At 39.3% G+C, this 17,319-nt stretch overlaps 1 long non-coding RNA gene across 1 annotated transcript; it reads right to left on the minus strand.

The window, feature by feature from the left end:
- Positions 1–3,995: 3,995 nt before the first annotated feature.
- LOC129858845 (uncharacterized) lies at positions 3,996–5,948 on the minus strand. The gene is made up of 2 exons (XR_008760101.1): positions 4,871–5,948; positions 3,996–4,779 (listed from the first exon to the last, which is right to left on the minus strand). It is a non-coding gene; the product is annotated as an uncharacterized LOC129858845 (long non-coding RNA).
- Positions 5,949–17,319: the final 11,371 nt, after the last annotated feature.

A 17,319-nucleotide genomic window follows, 5' to 3' on the forward strand; every position in this document is an offset into this window, starting at 1 on the left:
CTCGAGGGTGTCAACTGTGCTTATGTCTGTGTAATGAAAAAGTAGGGAAAACATAACAGCCTCTGACTATTTCTGGTCTAGCAATCGATGACAAACGAGCTCGCTGCCCAGACTTACATAATTACAAAGAGGAGATTCTCCTGATTAAAAATGGTGCCTGTGTAACAGTTTTGCTTCCGTCCCTCTCCTCACCCCTACCTGGGCTCAAACCAGGGACCCTCTGCACACAGACAACAGCCACCCTTAAAAATTGTTAGCCATCGCGCCACAAAAGCCACGGTACTTGCAGAGCAAGGGGAACAACTACTTTAAGGTCTCAGAGCGAGTGACGTCACCAATTAAAATGCTATTAGCGTGCACCCCGCTAACTAGCTAGCCATTTCACACCGGTTACGCCCGACTTGAAAAAATCTATAGATATTTGACAGACATGCCTATATTTCCCCCATAGGATACAATGGGAAGACCGTAGAGTTAATATGTTATTTTTGTTGTTTACATTTCAACTATAAAACAACGTGAGCAGGTCTCATTGCCAACAATAGCGAAGCAGGCATACATTGTGACGTTGAACAATAAGCTGGGAATAGAACGTTCGGAAGGTGAGTTGGTGTCACGGTGCTCAATAGAACAAATTGGAGCTGGCAGGGTGAAAAATGCACTAAAATAAAGCCTGTTTTTTCACGATTACTTCAAAATGAAGTAATATGGTCATATTATGAAACTGGGCTCTGCGGCGGATAGAAAGAACTCGTTTTTATCAGAAAATAACTTTGTTAAAAATTTCATGTGTCCAGCCTCCTATCTACACGGATTTCAGAGCACTCTCGTCTGAGTGTACCAGAGCTCACAATAATTACTTTACAAGCGCTCAACGCCTGTTGAATATGGCCGGTGTCAGTAAACAACGGGAAAAAAGCATAAGTAAATTGTTTCCAGCAGCACATTTACAGTCACCAACGCTCTGGTTAACACGGAAACTGCCATACCAGCTCTGCTAGGGCGAATAAAATGGTAAGACTGGTCACATTTGTGTCTGGAAGTAGCTAGCCAATGTTAGCTTGGGTGCTTGACTTCATTGTAAGGCCAGAACGCTCAAATCAACCCTACTCCTCGGCCCAAACGTCCAGTGTGCGCTCCGAGGGTGAAATGGTCTGAATTAACAAACTGACAATTATTCTCTGAACGGAAACACCATAATATTAGTCAAATTACTTAAAATCAATCCCATATACTACGTTATTACAAAAAAGGTTTTAAATTCTCTGGTAATGCCAATACAGAATACTATCAAATGCTTCTCAAAGATGCTCTCTGGTGGTCAAACTAGCAATTACTTGCAGTAGAATAAATGGCTGAGAATTAAATGACTGCCACAGAATGCTGCAGCAGCACGCGGGGTGTGCCACAGTATGATGCAACTTTTAAAGGAGGAACCACTGTACCTGCGCTGTTACTTACTCAATTTCCTTTATTAGTCTAAATCTCTTTTGACCTAAACTGCTTTTGTTTTAATGATGAGTATTGAATGGCCTCTAAAAGTACATTTGAAAGTGTCCCATACAAAAAGGGATCTGCTGTACCTATGTTGTACAAAAAAAGTAAATTATGAATTATTTTGTCTTAGTTAATGACAAATTGTCATCCAATAGGCTTTGATTACATTTCCAATATCCCCGTCCACGTGGAAATTCTGTAAGAGTTATATGGAGGCCAATTAGATGGTGGTACGATTGCATTAGGTCTTCTATTACTACTTTTTAAAAACTTTTGATGCCAGCAAGAACGAGAATAGGAAGTAATCAAGACTGCTAGCTTGATTAAGCCTCCTCCATGTATATCTCACTAGGTCAGGGTTTTCCAACCTCCATATATCCACTAGTTCTATTGTATCCATGATCTTTGTAATCTCCTTAAGTGCTCGAGGGTGATAGTTTGTAGAATGATTTCCTTTACGATCCATTGAAGTATATTATAACCTCCCACCATAATAATAGCTTATTTTGTTGCTTGTGAGCTCAATAGATTATTATAAATATTTTCTGAAAAGTGGGGTTCATCATTATTTGGCCCCTATAGATTAATTAGCCATATCTGTTTTTGGTCCAATAGAATATTTAAAATAATCCATCTGTTTTCATAATCGGATCAAAATTTATATTAATATAATGACCCATTTTGAAGTTTCTTTGACCATGACAAAAATATATTTCTCCCTCCCAGTCCTTTTTCCACCCAACCTCATCTATATTTGTAGAATGAGTTTCCTGTAAACAGTAGATAGATATTATATTCTTACTCTTTTAGCCATGTAAAAATGTACCGTTTTTATGATCTGCTAAGCCATTACAATTATAACTTGCTATACTTATTTCCCCACTTACCACAATGATACCCACATTTCAATTATAATTACCACAACCAATGTTTGTAAACTTTCCAAAAAGCACCATGATTATTAAGTGTCCAAATAGCTGTACCATAATAATTTGCACTGTTAATTTCTAAGCATACCATAGCTGCAACTTCGTAAACCTCCAATTGTCCTAATGAAACCTGTGAAATTGTCCTAATAAAAAGGTCTGTTGTCACTAAGACTATCATGACACAAGGCGAGTCCCAGATGCAGGCATGGGAGGCAGATGGTTGGAGTCTTACAATATTTATTAATCCAATAGGGGAAGGCAAGAGAATAGTTGTGGACAGGCAAAGGGTCAAAACCAGTTCAGAGTCCAAAAGGTAAGGGCAAGCAGAATCAAGGTCAGTGCAGGCAGGATGATCAGGCAGGCGGGAAAGTAATCCAGAGTCAGGCATGGGTCAAAACTGGGAAGACTATCAAAAAGAGAATAGCAAAAGGAGTACGGGAAAACACGCTGGTTGACTTGACTAACGTACAAGACAAACTGGCACAGAGAGACATGAAACACAGTGATAAATACACTGGGGAGAATAAGCGACACCTGGAGGGGGTGGAGACAATCACAGGAACAGGTGAAACAGATCAGGGCGTGACCATCTCCCTGACTCATTACGCACCTTTGCTTCTTAAGGCGAACCCTTGGCCGCCAATTGGCGTTGGCCAGAGGGAAATATGGGCAGTCCCATGATAACATAATTATCTATGAGGATGCCTAAGATAACTAACCAAATAACATGGAAAACAGTTCGATTATTTTTGTTTGTAATAATAATAGATAATATTAATATAAATAATAATAAATAAATATAAATAAAATACCACACCAGTCCCTGGTGACTTTCTTCAACAAAGATGGCTGACAAAACATTACGGTGGAAGTAAATGTACTCAGCGTCATACGAGACAAGCAAAAAATGTACAATTGAGAGGAATATGTTAGTTAGAGACAAACGATTTTGCCAATTTTTTTGTCATAAAGTTAACTTACGAAAATGGATATTAACATTAGTTGGCTAGCTAGCTAGTGTTATGACATGAGTATGAAATTGTAATTTGTGTTTAATGTTCTAAGGACTCCTGAGAAAAACAGCAAACCAGGCTGTCCTCTTGTGAAACAGTGGATGTAAAGAATCTAGCTAGCTAAAGCATTTACTGCAAATTTAATATACAATTGTGTAAGCTTTCCTTGCTTATATTTGCCATGCAATGCAGCTGAAGTAACAAAGCTAGCTAACTATTTACTTGCTTATTGTGTAGTGGAGGATACAAATATCTGTATGCCTATGGATGTGTAACTAGCTACAGTATGTAGCCGATCTGTGTAAGGACCCTACAACTTTTGGTATGACTATTAGTTCAGAATCTATGAACCTCAGCTATCATAGTTGTAGTATCGACTTCAAGTCTGAATGGCATTAATGAAGCCTATGGATTGAGTAGAATATAATAACTTTATTGTGCTAAGTCCTATATACAATTATACACTTCAACAGTGTTTACCACTCCTGCTATTGGGACATAAATGATTACACATTGTAACTATGCAATAGACTAGATTGAGAGAGAGAGAGCATGATTAAGCTTTGTTTATTTTATTCAGTCATCATAATCATCAGGAGGTGAAATGCAAATCTGACCTTGAAACATTAACTCTGGAACTACTACATCTCTATCTGTATTTCAATGTAAAGCATCTCTTTAATAATACATCCTGTATAATATCCCTTATATCAAATCATGATTATATTGGGTAGATAGATGCATGTGACAATAGCAGGATCATGTCAAGGATAGCGTCACAAATGAATACATAAATACCACTTGAAGCCACTTGAAGCTTGACGATGACTTGATCATTTTAATCAGCTGTGTAGTGCTAAGGCAAAAACAAAAATGTACCCCTTTGAGTCCCCAGGACCAGGACTGAGAACCGCTGCTCTTCATTTGGACCTTTTTAATCTGCAGACAGGCTTTCACAGCTCTCTGTATCTGCGGACTACACAAAAGTACCTGCTCTATCCAGAATAGCCTACTCTCACTTTGACAGCTGGGCCTGCTATCCTTTCTCCCTCCTCCCAATTTGTTTTTTGTTGTTGCCATTATCAAGAGTGGCACTGGTGCTAAAACAATATCTTACTTAGTGTGGGAGTACTGCACCTTAAAAGGCTGGAAACTCATAACTAATCGAAGGGCAGGCATGTATATGTCCTGACCAAAAGATGAGGAGTCAATGGTTGGGTTCACTTGATGTTGCAAGATTCTCAGTAGACAGGGGGCATGGGATGTCAGGAACAATTACACCCCATTGTCAGTATTGCCAGATTATCCTCCTGATAAAGCAGGTCCTCCACCTATTGAATCTGGAATGCTCAAAAGAAACAAATCTGTATTAGTGAAGATGCATTTAAAGGAAGATCTGTCAAGCCATTCACATATAACACAGACACATACCTCTGCATACTGTAGTCTGGCACAGACACAGGTGTTTGTAGCATTCCGATATGCCACAGCTGGTGAGGTGTCAGGTTCGCCTCTGTACTTAAAGGGTGATTATTCCAACTCTCTGTGAAATGCTGCAGATCTGCCCGCAGACAAGGTAGGAAATACATATCCCACACAGAAGAGGTGGATAGAATTCGACAGGTCAAGGTAGCCTTCTTCCTCCAAACTGTGCAGCACGTTGTAGTACTGACATGTCACAGTACTCCAAACATCTCTCCATGAGCGTTCCACTCTAACAGAGAGAGAGAGAAAAGGTTTTGTGGGGGGAGGAACCTAATGTCTGTGGTTCTGTGGTCTTCCTCTGTGGATAGTGAACACTGAGGTGGGTCTGAGGTTATATAAATGCAAGTTGTGTGTGCCTCTGTGAGTGGTTACTGACTGTATGTGACTCAAACACCTGTCTGAGTGTACCTGAAACATTTAAATAAAGAGGGCTATGTGTCTCACCACTTGGTTATTGCAAGGCTAACCCCCAGGGAAATCATGACTTCGCAGCAACAGGGGCTTTATAGTCCAGTGAAAATGGCTGAGTGTTTATGTGGTGTAAATCTTAAAATTAGCAGCTGACATCTTAAGGTTTTTTAAATTAATGCATGTGAGACAGGTAGAGAGGAAGAGAGAAAAAAAACACAGAACAGTTTAATTTCCTCTGGTTATGGACACTTTGCCAACAATAAAGCTTCCACAGACTGTTCCTCGGACAGTGAACAAACATCTGGCATTATCTACATTTTCGTCCCCTTGATCAGCTCGCACTCTGAAAGTAAAGAAAATAGCTTATTTTTTGTAGATAAGAAAACAATAACTGAGATATGACTGTTCAATCTAAAGCAGCAGATGTCATTCTCAGGATACGTCAATACAGCACGGAAAGCAATCTTACGAGGTTTGATGAGAAAGATGTCAAGGGTGTTTATATTAGAAAGTAACTCCTCACAAGATGTTACAATATGCATAATAGAAGTAATCATTTTTTTCATTCTACTATATCAATACAGTGGCTTGAGAAAGTATTCACCCCCTTGGCATTTTCCCTATTTTGTTGCCTCAATCTGGAATTAAAATAGATTTTTGGGGGGGTTTTATCATTTGATTTACATAACATGCCTACCAATTTGAAGATAAATATTTTTTATTGTGAAACAAACAAGAAATAAGACAAAAAAACAGAACTTGAGCGTGCATAACTATTCACCCCCCAAAGTCAATACTTTGTAGAGCCACCTTTTGCAGCAATTACAGCTGCAAGTCTCTTGGGGTATGTCTTTATAAGCTTGGCACATCTAGTCACTGGTATTTTTGCCCATTCTTCATTGCAAAACTGCTCCAGCTCCTTCAAGTTGGATGGGCTCCACTGGTGTACAGCAATCTCTAAATCATACCACAGATTCTCAATTAGATTGAGGTCTGGGCTTTGACTAGGCCATTCCAAGACATTTAAATGTTTCCCCGTAAACCACTCGAGTGTTGCTTTAGCAGTATGCTTAGGGTCATTGTCCTGCTTGAAGGTGAACCTCTGTCCAATTCTCAAATCTCTGGAAGACTGAAACAGGTTTCCCTGTATTTAGTGCCATCTATCATTCCTTCAGTTCTGACCAGTTTCCCAGTCCCTGGCGATGATAAACATCCCCACAGCATGATGCTGCCACCACCATGCTTCCCTGTGGGGATGGTGTTCTCATCTGAGATTGCTGGTGTTGTGATGGACAGCACTGTGACAGGGGTCAACATCCCACAGCTGTTTGGACTGGAGGATGGTACAATGCTGGTGGAAAGCTATGGTTGGCAACAAAACCTGACTCCATACTTCAGGCCACTGCCACAGATCAAGCAGTACCAACACTTCAGGTCAATATCATTTTCATTGCATTGAATGAGGTTATTCTACTTATCTAAACTTTGGAGGTGAATTGATGTTGTGCAAGGTTGTAAAGTCTTTAATTTGTTTTCGTTATTTCCTGTTTTACAGCTTTGATGCTCTGGAGACTGGTGTTTTGTTGCCAAGGACCGTTCGGACTCAGTCGGGACCAGGTTTCAGCTGCTGCGCAACACTGACATCCTTCCTCCCGTAGATGGTTTGTCTATACAAGCACCACCTGGACTGGACACAGCTAGACAAACGTATCTTTTTGAGAAGATCAGGGAGCTTTGTGACGAAGAGGCTATGGACACCACATGCCCTGCACCAAAGCCAAGGGCAGGACAGAAACAGGCTCTCCGAATATAAATTCTCTTGTTCATGCGTGGCTTGGACGGACCAGTCATCAGCACTATCTGCAGTGCCACTATTCACACGACTCTCTCCCAACACACACGCCATATGTTGCTGCTACCTTTTTTTTATCCCGCTGCTCAGCCACTTTACCCCTGATTGTATGCATAAAACTACCTCATATATCACTGATATTGTTACTGATATTGTTCTTGTAAATACTGTATATTATTTTATTTATATTGACACTATTTCTGATATTGCTACTATAGCTGTACTGTTTATCACTTCTGTAGAGACCCATCCACTTAGCAAAATGTGGCTAGGGGTTATAGCATTTCTTTCACATGACCCATCAATTTCGACAAGTGTGTTTTGGTAAGCATCATCTAATATTTTTTATCTGGACACGCTCTGTTTACCTGTAATTTTTCCTAATTATAGGCTACTACTTTTACTACTTTTAGTTTAAATCTTTACTACACTACTTACTGTTTAGCACATGACCTCACATGTGCATCCTTAAAGAGAGGGGGGGCTGGCTTGTGAACAATGCTGAATGGGTGTAGACAAAGGAGAGCTCTCTCCTAGTAGTATCAAAACATTCAAATGCCATCTTCTCAAAATTGAGGTTACAAGTTTATCAACTTTGAAAGCAGAATTACTTTCCCATTGTTCCTCAAAAATGCAGTGTATGATATACAATTTTGTACCTCTGTGTCTCTGCTTTAATCCAATGTAAAAAACACAATATCAAATTTTTCTACATAAGGCCCGAATCAAGGTGGTCGGTCACATATGCTGTTATATTCGGTTATGTCAAATGCAAATTAATCATTATGTGATCTTGCGAGACATTGATTCAGCTTTGATCTAACTTTACAAAACGAGCACCAATGTGAGAAGTGATAATCTTCTATTCGTAATAATAATACATAAATAAGAGTGATGAGTAGGACTATTAGGCGTAGGCAACAGACATACAGATCTTGATGTGGGTTATTTTAAGCGATTTGAGCGCCCTTTGAATCAGGGTGGACAGCACTGTGTATTCTTGAATTGTAAAAGTGAGGGAGCGCCTGTAACAATAGTCTTCGTCCTCCTCATTCTGAGGAGTAGGAAATGTCGGACTAATACGCAGCGTGGTGAGTATTCATATTTATTCGAATACTTTTCATCAAGAATGAAAATAATTAACTGAACAAAATAAACGAAGACGCAACAGTCCCAAAATAGTGCACACTAAACATAGGAACACACGAACAGGAACAATCACCCACAAACCACAATACAAAAACAGGTTACCTAAATATGGTTCCCAATCAGAGACAATGACTAACACCTGCCTCTGATTGAGAACCATATTAGGCCAAACGACAAACCCAACATAGAAACGCAAAACATAGATAACCCACCCAACTCATGCCCTGACCATACTAAAACAAAGAAAATACAAAAGAACTATGGTCAGAACGTGACAGTGCCACTCCCCCGCACTATGGCAGCACAACATCCCTGATCCCTGGGCATGAAAAGGTGGAAGACCCCTGGTCTAGCCAGTTATCTAAACTTGCAGTAATCATGGCCGATTACCACAGGGGCATGCAGGGCACGTGCCCAGGGGCCCTGACTTTCAGCTGGCCCCCATTGATGTTTTTTTTCACTCAGATTTTATTAACATGGCATTCATTGCAGAAAATTTGTTATAAAATTGCTAACATTTCTCTCCGCCCCATGGCAAAATGTGTAGAACTGCAGAACTTGCTTTAAAAAGGCAAAAATGTCTTTACACCCTGCCACCCATTTCAAAATGTGTAGATTTGCAGGAAATACATTCAAATATATATATATTTCTCTCTGCTGTTTCCCACTTGGTGGGAGGCTGGAGCCGGCACTGAAAGTAGCAGACTAAAAAGTAAGTTACATCCTTCAGAAATTATTTAAGAGTACAGCCTACAGAGAGTAACTTGAAAAGTAGGCCTACTAGTTCCTCCAAAAATTAGCGGCTGTAACCGTTGGAACACACAGGCACTAAGGCAACAATTAATTTTTTCTGCCTATTACTTGCCTTGAAGATATAATTGTAATGTATACGCTAGGAAACGGGTTCAAAACGCGAGTTTAATAATGAAAATAAGCAGATAAACAAAAAAGGGAAAGCATACTGAACGTGAACAAAACCAATTCTGCCTGAAGACTGAGGCTACTGAGGGCTAAATAAAGAGGAAGTAATCAAGGTAATAATGAAGTCCCTGTGTGCATAATGATGGGGGGCAGGTGTGCGTAATGTGGGTTGCCAGGACCAGTGGAAAGTAGAACAGCAATGTTAAGCGCCGGAGAGAGGGAACGGAAGTAGGCGTGACAATAATAAAACAATTGATGAAAAAATTTGATTTTCCCTAATGAAAAATACATCTACCCCCTAAAAATGTCAATTTATTATAATCCACATAATACTTCACATACACATAGACTACATAGGCTACTATGTGACGTCTGACGTCTAGTGGACCTGCAGTCTAAGTGATTGTATAGCATACAAACACCACTTCCAGCCGCCCTCTGGCAGCAATTCTAAATATCAGTCATTCAAATCCTCCTGCTGCAGGATTATTTTCCTCCTATGACGAAAGGTGTCAAATTAAGATCCAACATCTGTATCTGTGATTGGAGTTCAAAACAGTTAAAACTTCTTGTCAATAGGGGGGCGCTGTTTTCACTTTGGAAAAAATTGTGCCCAAATTACACTGCCTCGTACTGTATTCTAGATCGTACAATATGCATATTATTATTACTATTGGATAGAAAACACTCTCAAGTTTCTAAAACTGTTTGAATTATATCTGTGAGTAAAACAGAACTCATTTTGCAGCAAACTTCCATATAGGAAGTGAAAAATCTGAAAATGATGCTTTGTTCCAGGGCCTGCCTATTCAATTGCCTAATATTTATCGATATGCATGCACTTCATACGCCTTCCACTAGATGTCAACAGGCAGTGGAAGGTGGAATGGGGTGTCTAGCTTGATCTGAGGCCGAACAAGAGCTTTTGGAGTGACGGGTCTGGAAATTTCTTTGTCTTCTCTGGCGTGCGAAGTACGTCGACATTGGCTTCTGAAAAGCGTTCGGTATACACGGCGGATATCTCAGATTTTATTTGATACATGTGATAATAACATCATAAAGTAGTTTTTTTCAACCGAGTTGTATCAGTTTATTCAACGTTTATTGGGACTTTTGGAATTTTCCGTTTTTTGCGTCAAGAGAAGATGGGCATGTTCGCGCCACATGGCTAGCTAAGGTTGGTAATTCGACAGGAGAAAAGGACATTCTAAAACCAAATAACGATTTATTCTGGACCTAGGACTCCTTGTACAAGATTCTGATGGAAGCTCAACAAAAGTAAGAACAATTTATGATGTTATTTCGTATTTCTGTGGAAAATGTTGATTCCTATTCTCTGCCGTTTTGGCGGGCGCTGTCTCGCAATAACGCAAGCTGTTTGTTATGGTAAAGTTATTTTTTAAAATCTAACACGGCGGTTGCATTAACTTCTTGCGACTACAGGGGGTGCTGTTTTCTCATTAGCATAATTGCATTACAGATTAAACGGCTTCCTACTAAATTCTTTATCGTACAATATGCATATTATTACTATTATTGGATAGAAAACAGTCTCTAGTTTCTATAGGCGTTGGAATTGTGTCTCTGAGTGGAACAGAACTCATTCTACAGCAATTTCCCTGACATGGAGTCAGATTTCACACATTTTGGCCCCTGATCTGGAGTCAGTTTTAAGGCCACTGTTATTGCTATGAGCATACAGACACTGCTTACGTCTTCCCCTGGATGCCTTTACGTGATGACGATTTGAATGGTGTCGATTGCCCAATCACAGCCCCTATAAAACAAAAACACGTGTAGGTAGGAACTCTTTCCCAGATGCGTCATGCGCGTGGAGGACACTGAACGGCTCTTTTTCCAAGCATTAGTGTAGCCAGTTATATTTTTCCGGTCATGTTTCTACTCTTTATAGGAGTTAAAAACATCATAAGGTAGTTAATTTAAACCGTTTCATAGCAATTTATATCCGTTTAGTGCGATTTTGAGGCATTGCTTTGTTGTGCACTTTGACGCGCTGGGCACATTTCGGGCTCCCGGTCGTACGTTAGTGGGCATTTCGACGGACAAGTGGACATCTTTCGACCAAAAGAAGATTAGACCCAAGAAAGAATTCTTTGCCCAAGATTCTGATGGAAGAACAGCTCACAGTAAGAACAATCTATGATGATAAATCGTGTTTCTGTCGATAAATGTTAAACGTTTATGTCGCCATCTTGTTTGCTATAGCTTCGCTTGGCGCAACCTGTATTGAAAAGTAAGGATAATTAAAAAAATGTAAATCAGCGATTGCATTAAGAACTAATTTGTCTTTCGATTCCTGTCAACCCTGTATTTTTTTGTCAAGTATATGATTAGCTATTGATTAAACTAGATCACTCAAAGATGGCGACCGACTTTACCAGGCTTGTTTTGCTACTATTTTCATTGTATAACCACGGGTTTTTATGGCTAAATATGCACATTTTCGAACAAACTGTATATGTATGTTGTAATATGATGTTACAGGAGTGTCATCTGAAGGATTCTGAGAAGGTTAGTGAAAAAATTAATATATTTTGGCGATGATATGATATCGCTCTCTTTGGCTAGAATCAGTGCTCGGGTAACGTTTGCGTATGTGGTATGCTAATATAACGATTTATTGTGTTTTCGCCGTAAAACACTTAGAAAATCTGAAATGTTGTCTGAATTCACAAGATCTGTGTCTGTCCATTGCTATGTGCTGTGTATTTTTAAGAAATGTTTTATGATGAGTAAATTGGTAATACACGTCGCTGTCTATAGTAATTCTAGTCGCTTTGGTGAGATTTGTGATGCTGGCTGCAATGGCAAACTATGATTTATACCTGAAATATGCACATTTTTCTAACAAAACCTATCCTATACCATAAATATGTTATCAGACTGTCATCTGATGAGTTTTTTTCTTGGTTAGTGGCTATCAATATCTTAGTTTAGCCGAATTGGTGATAGCTACTGGTGTTGAGAGAAAATGGTGGACAAGAAAAATGTTGATTTTTGCTAACGTGTTTAGCTAATAGATTTACATATTGTGTCTTCCCTGTAAAACATTTAAAAAATCTGAAATGGTGGCTTTATTCACAGGATCTGTATCTTTCATTAGGTGTCTTGGACTTGTGATTTAATGATATTTAGATGCTACTATTTAATTGTGACGCTATGCTAGCGATGCTAATCAGTGTGGGGGGGGTGGGGGGTGCTCCCGGACCCGGGGTAGGTGCTCGTTAGAGGTTAAGAACCAGTGTATCTTTCATTTGCCATACAACAAGTATTTTTATGTAAAGTTTATGATGAGTTCTTTGGTCAGATTAGGTGAGTGTCCAAAATAGCTCCGGACATTCTGGTGAATCGATGCTACATATTCACAATGTATAACCACGGGTTGCAGCTCTAAATATGCAAATTTTCCAACAAAACATAAGTGTATTGTATAACCTGATGTTATAAGACTGTCATCTGATTAAGTTAGTCAAGGTTAGTGATTCATTTTATATCTTTTGCTGGTTTTTGCGAATGCTATCTATGCGGTGAATAAATGCGGTTGTGTGTTTGGCTATTGTGATAAGCTAATATAATGCTATATTTTGTTTTCGCTGTAAAACACTTAAAAAATTGGAAATATTGGCTGGATTCACAAGATGTTTATCTTTCATTTGCTGTACACCATGTATTTTTCATAAATGGTTTATTATGAGTATTTAGGTATTTCACGTTGCTCTCTGTAATTATTCTGGCTGCTTTGGTGATATTTTCGATGGTAGCTGCAATGTAAAACTATGATTTACACCTCAAATATGCACATTTTCGAACAAAACATACATTTATTGTATAACATGTTATAAGACTGTCATCTGTTGAAGTTGTTTCTTGGTTAGTGACTAATTATATCTCTATTTGGTCGGTTTTGTGATAGCTACCTATGCGGTAGAAACATGGTGAAAATATGCAGTTGAGTCTTTGGCTATTGTGGTTAGCTAATAGAAATAAATATTGTGTTTTCGCTGTAAAACATTTTAAAAATCGTAAATGATGGCTGGATTCACAAGATGTTTATCTTTCATTTGCTGTATTGGACTTGTGATTTCATGATATTTATATGCTATTATTTACTTGTGGGGCTATGCTAGGCTATGCTAGTCAGCTTTTACTGATGAGGATGGTCCCGGATCTGGGATGGGTGTTAAGTAAAGGTTAATCGAAAGTCAGCTCGCAGTGTTTTAAAAATTCCAGTGACAGTTTAAGAATTTTAAACCCGAGGGACGAATGTGAATTAATTACTAATGACATGAAATGAATAACAATCTTCATAAATGACTGTCAAAGCAACACAGAACTAGGGCTTTGCAATGAGCATGAAAACTTGGGGAAATTATGGAGTTAAGTGAGTTCAAATCTTCCCAGAAATCAAACAAACATGATGTGAGACATGACAAAATTGGGATTTTCAGAGAAAACAACTAATTAATTAATTTGAATGAAAACGCACAAGAGTGTTAGAGTGTAGATGTAAGTGATCCAACTGTGTTATATGCTGTGTTTTATCAAATGTCTAATTAAAAAGAATGGGCTGACGCAAACCCAGAGAAAATTATTTAGTGTAGAGGTGCTAACTAACAGAGAATAAACTGTAAGCTACTGTATAAAAACAGAGTCGTACACTCCATATGTATAACCTAGTAATTTATTGGGTAAAAAATGTACACACATAATGTCACAAGGACATTAAAGGCCCTATTCAGGGAACAAGCCAATAGCTCACTCCAACAAACAGCTCTTGACTAGTTCACGTCTATTCAATAAGCTTTCTAAAACAATTAAGAGTATGTTTCTTAACCATTCAGAGCAAAGATTATGGCATGGCTATTATCACAAGAAGCCCCGTAGCCTACCTGCAATTCCTCAAAATGTGGTAAGAGCTGCACACAACCACTCATTGTATTATTATTATGGTTGCAAATCTATTTCTTCTTTGTACAACACGGTCCTGGCCATGGGTATTTGCAAAGTTCTCGTAATCCAACTTTTTTCTTTGTTACGAGTAGTTCTCAAGTATATGCTGCATGTGGTGTGTGTGTGTGTGTGTGTGTGTGTGTGTGTGTGTGTGTGTGTGTGTGTGTGTGTGTGTGTATGTGTATGTGTCTGTGCAGTCACAGAATCCTGATCATTCAGTGGGGCCTAAAACCAATATCAGCTAACTTGATTTCGCTGTCTGTTGAGTGGTCTATTCTGTTCCCATCACACCCCAAGGTGACCGTAGTGCCATAATACCCTCTGATGTGGAGAGAGAGAAAGAGAGGGACAATGAATAGATAGTGAACTGAGAAAGTGGGGGAAGGAGATGAGGTAGAGGAGAGGGGGATGATACGGAGGGTAAGTCCTAACTGTGTCTTCTCTGTCTTCTCTTCACACACTATAGTGCTCTCCCCACAATGTGCTATTAGGCCCCCTTTAATCATATTTATCCAGTAGGGGCCACGCTGAGGGCTCCTATCTGGACTAACTTAATATAGTTTTTGGGGTGAGCCGCCCGAGACTCCGTTGGAGCGCCATGCCGAAATAGCAGTGATCAATTCTGACAGGAGCGTTTGAGTGGAGACCACTCTCATTTGGCACAGCGCTCAAATGTCATTTCACCTTCAGCGGTCCGCTAAAGGTGACATAACTCATCTCTTTGGTAAGGGACGGGATGGCCGCTGGCCGCAGAACACATGCTGGGCTGGCGAAGGCTGTAGTGGGAATAGAAGAGGCAAAGGCAGTGGAAAGTGGAGAGGACACATGCATTTCTAAACAGATGAGGCAATCCAAAGGAAGCTTGTGACCGATTTAACCTGTTGGGGATGGGGGCGCTGTTTAGACTATTTATGCTAATTGGGTAATTTTTGAAACGGCTTCCCACAAAATCCTTGATCGTACAATATGCATATTATTATTATTATTGGATAGAAAACAGTCTATAGTTTCTATAGGAGTTGAAATTTTGTCTCTAAGTGGAACAGAGCCCATTCTACAGCAATTTCCCTGACATGGATTCAGATTTCAGAAATGTTGGCCACTGTTCTGAAGTCAGTTAAAACGGCACTGATATTGCTATGACTATACGGACACTTCTTACGTCTTCCCCTGGATGCCTTTACGTGATGACGATTCCAATGGGGTCGATTGCGCGTTCACAGGCCCCACAAATGAAAAAACCCTGAAGCTAGTCATTCTTTTGGAGCTGCGTCATGCGCCTAGAGGACACCGGCCCGCTCCTGTTCCAAGCATTAGTGAAGGGGGTAATATTACTCGGGTCATGTTTCTACTCGTTATGGGAGTTAAAAACATCATAAGGTAGTTAATTTAAAGCGTTTTATAGCAATTTATATCCGTTTAGTGCGATTTTGGGACATTTATTTTTGCAACGATGTGAATAGTTGGGCACGCTTTTCAGTTCATCCCGAACGCAGTAGGCATTTCCACATGGCAAGAGGACAGCTTTCCACCAAAAGACGATTGCTCTCAAGAAAGGATCCTTTGCCCAAGATACTGATGGAAGAACAGCTCAAGGTAGGACATTTTTATTATGATAAATCGTGTTTCTGTCGAAACATTTTAGTGGCTTAGGACGCCATGTTTTATGACGTAGCTTCGCTAGGCGCAAACTGTATTGAAAAGTAAGGATAAATTAAAAAATGTTATTCCGCAATTGTATTAAGAATTAAATTGTCTATCAATCCCTGTCCACCCTATATTTTTTAGTCACGTTTATGAGTATTTATGTATAAGAGTAGATCACTGTCTAAGTGGCGCAAGGACTTTTTCTGACCAGCTTGTCTACATTTCACATTGTCTAACCATGATTTTGGTGGCTAAATATAAACATTTGCGATCAAACTCTATATGGAATGTGTAATATGATGTTACAGGAGTGTCATCGGAAGAATTCTGAGAAGGTTAGTGAAAAAATTAATATCTTTTGGCGATGTTGACTTTTATCGCTCACTTTGGCTAGAATCAATGCTGGGCTGCTATGTGCTATGTGCTACGCTAATATAACGATTTATTGTGTTTTCGCTGTAAGACACTTAGAAAATCTGAAATATTGTCTGTATTCACAGGATCTGTGTCTTTCGATTCGTGTATGCTGTGTATTTTTACGAAATGTTTGATGATTAGTAAGTAGGTAAACACGTTGCTCTAAGTAGTTTTTCTATTCCATTTGTGACGGTGGGTGCAATTGTAACCTATGCCATCTACCTGAAATATGCACTTTTTTCTAACAAAACCTATCCCATACCATAAATATGTTATCAGACTGTCATCTAATGAGTTTTTTTGTTGGTTAGGGGCTATAAATATCTTAGTTTAGCCGAATTGGTGATGGCTACTGGTGTTGGTGGACAAATAAAAGATGGTGGATTATGCTAATGTGTTTTTAGGTAATAGATGTACATCTTTACATATTGTGTCTTCCCTGTAAAACATTTTAAAAATCGGACAAGTTGACTGGATTCACAAGATCTGTGTCTTTCATTAGCTGTATTGGACTTTAATGTGTGAAAGTTAAATATTTAAAAAAAATATTTTTTTGGAATTTCGCGGCACTGGTTTTTCAGTGGGGGGGGGGGGGGGTGTGCCGCTAGCGCCACGCTGATCCTAGACAGGTTAAAGTAAACCCGTATTATCGGCATATTCAACAGTATTTAAGAAATATATTACCTTCAACAGTGTTATCTTGTCATCAAGCCATCAATGTTTTGTGATTGTTGGTGTGTTAGCTGACGGGTTAGCAATTAGCATGTTTGGCATTTCAGTGGAAATACTACTACTATCAGATTTTTTATTAGCAGTTTAGCAAAAAACTTACGTCCCGTATTATCGGCATACGGTCCCATGCCAAACTACTATAGTTGGCTAGACAGCACAAACTGATATGGGACCAGGCTAACCTGGCATTGGTGCTGCTACTGATCCTTAACCCCTCGGTTGTCCTGATAGGAAATTGGACGGACTTCGGTATCAGAAGCGATTGACCCATGGGAGACCCTGTGGTAAGGATTAG

This window comes from Salvelinus fontinalis, chromosome 7 (genome assembly GCF_029448725.1).
Source record: "Salvelinus fontinalis isolate EN_2023a chromosome 7, ASM2944872v1, whole genome shotgun sequence".
NCBI classification, from domain to species: domain Eukaryota; kingdom Metazoa; phylum Chordata; class Actinopteri; order Salmoniformes; family Salmonidae; genus Salvelinus; species Salvelinus fontinalis.